The sequence below is a fragment of the Dipteris shenzhenensis genome, chromosome 24 (assembly GCF_047967505.1).
Source record: "Dipteris shenzhenensis isolate YYH24624 ecotype China chromosome 24, Dip_SZ_1.0, whole genome shotgun sequence".
NCBI lineage: Eukaryota > Viridiplantae > Streptophyta > Polypodiopsida > Gleicheniales > Dipteridaceae > Dipteris > Dipteris shenzhenensis.
The window spans coordinates 11729575-11735787 of NC_141619.1; the positions used below are offsets into that span (position 1 = coordinate 11729575).

The 6213-nt window shown below is 46.5% G+C and overlaps 1 pseudogene; it reads right to left on the bottom strand.

Annotated features, from left to right (window-relative positions):
* Positions 1-336: 336 nt before the first annotated feature.
* LOC147886225 (protein NO VEIN-like) lies at positions 337-4622 on the bottom strand (annotated as a pseudogene).
* Between the last annotated feature and the right edge of the window lie 1591 nt (positions 4623-6213).

Below are 6213 nucleotides of genomic sequence, written 5' to 3' on the forward strand. Positions count from 1 at the left end.
AAAACCTATCGTGCACTTTAACAAGGCACTCAAGTGCCTTAAAAGAAAACAATAAAGAAGAAACCTGAAAAAACTAAGACTGAGCTACTAGAAGAAATTTTAATGGATGCCACCCTTTTCCTTGAAAGAAAACCATGTGAGACATCTGAAATCCTCAGGTCTCAGCTACGGTTTGGGTCCCGTTCCTCTTTTCTTGTACGCCCGCTTGTCCGAGAGGTGTCAGAAGGTTTTTTCTTTCTCTGAAGGGGATAGAGGAGAAGCCTCCTCAGCTTTGCTGAAGAGCGCCCGTGTATGAGGCGCCAGGTGTTGAAGCTTGTCCAAGGCAACTAGGAGACGCTACTCCGGTGTTGAAAGAACCACGACCTGAGGCCCTTCCAAGTATGCTACCTCCACGCCCGGCAATGGTGTAGGGGTTTCCTCGTTCACTGATTCCTCTTTGGGTCCTTGGGAGCCAACAGGAGAGGTCCACGTATCTCTGTATCCATCTCCAACAATCATCTCGGAGAGCACAATCGAGTTGTCTACTAGCGGCAAAAATACAGCGAGGTCTATGAAGTCAGGGCCAAAGTATTCTCTTCCAAAAGAGGGAATGAGGGGCACAGCCACTGTCACATTTTGCATGCAAAACGAGGGATTCTCAATGAGTGTCGTATTTGGCGAAGTGTGAGTTCAGAGAGACAAGAATGACACAGGGAGGGTACCATAAGCAAGTCTAAGAGGGAGTGGAGGGAGCCTAGATTGCGAGGGACACAAGTCGCCATTGCCGTCACCATCACCGTCACCATCCTCCATCCAACCCCAAGTCAGCATCAAATTAGCAGCACAAATACCCAAATGCCTAGCAAGAATCCAAGACCAAAAATTCTATCACAAACAAGTCATCATATGCTTCAACAAAATCACATGCCCAATTAATGTTGACTGTGATATTAATATGGGGTCCAACAGTGAGATCCAAGCAATGTAGGACTTCTAGCATAAGCATGACAACCTCCAACTGCTGATCGCAAGATACATCCTACATTCAGATGATACATGCCTGAAGCCATTTAGGACATGCTGCAGCAAGCCTCTCGTTGTCCCAGATACACTGAGATTGCAGCCAACCGTATAAGCAGCATGGTGCTTATTGTATAATTATTCTAGACTCCTTTCCTCTTTTGTTGAACTCACCCACCCAAGGAATCTCAAAATTGATTGAAGAAAAATCTAAGAATTGAAGGCACCAGCTAGCATATTTCAGGTCAAGGAGAAAAAAGGCCATTGGATTCAATTAAGGTAAAAATTAATTCTGAGCCGAGGGACTCAATTGCTGCGTATTGCATATTAGTTTAAGCAACAGTGTGCATTGTGGGAGGAGACTGATTACATTTTAAAAACAATCCTGTTACATGGAAGGATGATATGGAATCATATAAAGAGAGAGAAACAACCAAGTTTTAATCATCCAAAAGAGAAATAAGATGAGGAAAGGCTACATTCCATTGCAGCCTCACCTACATGAAGCATGGGCCATGACATCACTCAAAGCCTTTGGGTCAGCATGTTCAGCAAAGAACTGGCTACAACAAACATGCCTTCCAAAAGCCTTTCCATAGCTCATCGAATAGTTCCTCATCCTCATCAAAAAGCCTAAGGTTTTTGTATTTGAGGAGACGCCTCACTGCATCCTCATTAAAGTCATAAGCAGCAGCATTGAACAAGAGATCTGTTAGACCAGCCTCCAGATGTGGAAAATCTGCGAGAAGGCCCTTGGATACTTCCTTCGCAAACTGAGTGTTAAACTCCAACTCGGACTCATACTCCACCTCCACCACTTCCCTGTTCATGCACACCATTCTGCCTTGGCTCTTCACCCACCTCACCAGAAGGCTCCCGCTGCACCGTGCATGGTTGGGTCAACCCCCTGTTCAAGATGTACCTTGCTTGTATGGGTTCCTCCGTTTGCACCTCAGCCAAGCTCATCAATGGCGAGATCAGCTTCTTCCTGGCTATAGCAGATAGCTTGAGGGCAGGATTGGCCCAGTATCCCAAAATGATAGTGTACATGCCCTTGCCAATCAAGCCTTCCCCATCCTTAACCTGCTGGCCGATGATGCCGAGGGATGAATCAATTATACCACCTCCCAGCTCGGTTACATGGCGTGACAGAGGCTTGACCCCGAGCTGATCATAGCAAGAAATCAAGGCTTCTAGTCACAGTGCAGCTGAGGAGGTAGTTGGGTACCATACGTAGGTGGGAGGTGGATGAGCCTTCTCAAAGAGGTCTACTAGAATCAAATTGTCTGGGTAGAAAATTTCCTCCGGTGTACCAATGGCAACATATTCGACTCTTCATCACCAGCAGCACAAGGCACTCGACAGCGTCTTTTGAACTCGCTAAAGAATTCAGCAGAATAATCCTTCCACTTCGGTGCTATCACGCTCCACGCTTTTCAGCACTCTTCTTCACTCACTGATATCCTGCTTCCACTCCATTCCATCCACAATCGGAAGTACTTTTCGAAGCCTGGGCTCTTTGACTCTCTCAAGTTCTGCTCGAAGAAAAGCACGTTTCTGTTGTAGTGCTTGTCCAGGACGGTCAGCTTATCTTGAAACAAGCCTCCATCGTCGCTGATCACACAATCGCTCTTGCTCTTCCATGAACCGAGGGAATGCTTTCCCTGCTGGATATTGAGAATCCATATGAAGAGATGATTGTCGGGCTACCCAGTTACACGATCGAAGATAGGTGTACCACCTTACGGCTGTGCTAAGTTCTACCTGCGAGTAGCCAGTCTTCGCAAGATGCCAAAACGTTGGACGACGGAGGAAGCCCCACTCTGAGCGTCCACCACCACCCCCAGCAATTCCAGAACTTCTTTGTAGGGACTAAGATCACCGTAGAACAAACTGTCGACGAAGGGAATGTCTTTGGGTTCAAGTACGTGATTATGGTTTCTCGCGGTGAGACGAGTAGGAAATCGGCATTGATGTTGAACGGAAATTCGGTGTTGAGCTTCGTCGGAAGGAAAGCATACACATTTCCTTCTCCCTCGACGAGACGACCAGCTTGAGGGAATGCCAGAGTGATCGCCCAAACTTCGACATCTCGCCTGTGATCGGCTTCGTGTCCGGCTTTCACTTCGAAGTCCTGACTCCACACATTGTAAGATGTCTCCGTTGCTGATGATAAGCTCACTATCGAATACTTGCAATCTCCCATCTCCTTCAAAATTGCTGTTCGTCGCCGGACTATCATCGTTGTCGTCGAAGTGTTTTCGGTTCCCCGCCTGGCTGCAAGCCTCTGTAGCTTGTTCAAGAAGAGCACAAGACGCGGGGAGAGCTGCATGAGCTGCTCCACCATCGCTTGCACCTTGTCATGCCTAATCGGCAGGACGATCACGGTTGTGGGAAGCTTTTCGACTCCTAGACATTCGATGAGCTCCGCATCCGTGGGGGTCTCGGCCCATTCCGGCACGATGTATCCGATGCCTGTGTCGGGGGAAGGAGCTTCATTGAAGCGAACGCGAAAGCCATTGCTGATTACGGTCGGCTGGCGAGTGATAAGGAAAACGCTCTTGAAACCGATACCTGCGATCAAATCGAGAAGGGAAAAATCAGGCTATGTCGACCAACGCTGAGCTAAAATAGCAAGGAAAGGATCATGAAACGATTGCCATGATTCAAAGCTCTGATGCAGGAGATGATGGATTCAAAGCTGAACTAATCTTCAGAGCAACAAATGATGGATGCAAGCGATTCGATTCAAGGCGGAACCAAGCTCTGAAGCGAATCGCCTGAATCCATTATCTGTTGCTATGAAGACTGCTCTGATGGAGCAGACGATGATGGATAGATATATCAATGAGGAAGATGACGAAGAAGCATATCGATTGATTACCTTCTCAACGATGTAGCCGGCTCCCCTTTTCCCCTTCTTTGTGGATCGACCAATAATGCAGAGCGATTCGATGTTCTCTTGCTGGAATCCTACCTCGTTGTTAAGCACCAAGAGAGTCCATGGCGCTCCCACCCCTGCAACGTCTCCCTCCACGAGCACGAACTCCAGCTCAGGCTCCACATCCTTCGCATACTCGTTGTCTTCGGCATTCTGTGCAGAAAGTTTTCCATCAAATGAGCTTCCATAGAGATGAAAGCAAAGCCGCGTCCATTGTACCTCAGCATAGCCTTCTGGCCAAGATTGTTCCCAACTTGAGTAAGGTCTATGACGAGCTGCAAAAAATCTCCCTAGAAAGCTCAGAACCAGCTCGCTATCTCTGCCCATCGAACGTACTGCTCGCTCTACCGTTTCGTCGTTTTTCGAGGGGGTTGTTCGCGTCGAAACATGACGAAACGGCATTGTTTGCGTCGACACATGACGAAACGGCAGAACGAAAACTACGCAGCGATATATAGCGAGCTGGTTCTCCATTTCCGAAAGAGAACAGCGAACATGACGTTCGATAGCAGAGAAAGCGAGCTGGTTTTCCGTCCTAAACGAGCTCCATGACAAAGTGCAAATCTTTCTGGTAGAGCTCAGCGGAGAGGTACTTAATGGCTTCATGCATGTCGGAAGCCAAGGGATGCTTGAAGCAGGAACCGATGCCAAAGCGGGCGTAGCGGATGGCATCGACGGCCATTCTCTTGTCGACGACGACTCGTTTTGTGATCAGCCATGGCGAAGAATGGAAGGATGGAAGGACGGATTAATGGAAGAGAAAGGATTGATGGACGGAACAGAAAGGATTAATGGACGAATTGATGGACGGAACAGAAAGGATTGAAGAAGAAGATGAAAGATGGAAGAAGACGATGAAGGTTTATTTCACAACTCCCGCCAATTCTTAAACGTGCTTAACGTGCAATGTTTAAATGCATAAACAGGTTTAACCTACAATGCTTAAATGCATAAACAGGTTTAATCTGGGCTCTCCACCTAGTCCCAATTCGTCGTCCAAACAAGCAAGTTCTTATGCGCAAATTCTGTCAAATGCATCAGAATTTGATGCAGGGTCCTCATGTATGACAGAGGGCCAACTCAATCATAGGGCCAACTCAATCATGGGGCCCATCATCTACATTTGCAGTGGCCTGGCACAGCACCCCCTTCGTGGGGATGGATGCCAAGCCATGCTCCTGTATGCTAGGGGATTGGCATATATACCAGTGTTGGCCAACATGGGAACTCACTCTTACATGCATGTTTAGAGCCTTTAAATGCAATTAACAACTTGGGAAATAATGCAAGCCCAAATTTATCTACCTATTCAAGACAAACATGATGAATGAGATTCATTCTTCCAGGTCGAGCTCTTGAGATGCCTTTACCATGTTATAGACCAACAGTAGAACGATGAGGATGTGAGAAGACATACAATGAGAGCAGTGATATTCACAAAGTTGAACAAGAAATTAAACTACAGCCAATGCAGATGTGAGAAGACATACTTCACAAAATACAAGGCCTTGAAGCTGACCAAATTCACTACAAAGCGTACTGCTGAGTGCATTGCTTTCGAGACAAAGATGAGTCAGTGATCTACGATTACCCTTCGAGAGTCAACCCTTCTAGAGACATTATTCAAAAGTGAAATCGACTTTTTGAGGTTCTGAAGCCCAAAGATCTCGTTAGGAGTATTAGCAGTTAGCCCCTCTATCGCCTAAAGTTGCGAGCAATTGCTTAGATTGGCTGGAAAGATTCAGCCCAAAAGAACGTAGTCCAATCATGAAGCTAATGTCAAAACTCAGCAAGCATGAAAATTTGATCTCTACTACTCATGCAACATGAAGTCGCATGCATGGCCCTGAGAACAGCATAGCTGAACTTGAGCTATTTCTCCTCCACGCATCCTTTTGACTTAACAACGATTGTGGCAATCATTTCAACAGGTGAACTAGCTTCTCAGTGGTGATCTAGGTGATGACCATTTTTGGCACCGTCTCAACTGTGCTTGAGACTTTTTGCCTGCAATATCAAAGGATGCATCTTGCAACTCATTAGAGAAAATTTGTCAAAAATAAAACCTCGAATTTGATGCCAGAGGTCGATTTGATAATTTAAATGAGATTTTGTCAGCAAATCTCACCTAAGAATCCAACTTGCAAGGCACTACCTCTAATTATCCCAGACTTCTTGCGTGCATCCAAAATCGACAGCTAAGCAGGCAAGGGAGATGTGCCAAAAACCATATCACCCTAAAGGAAACCCAAGAAAGTCAAGCATTGTGCAGG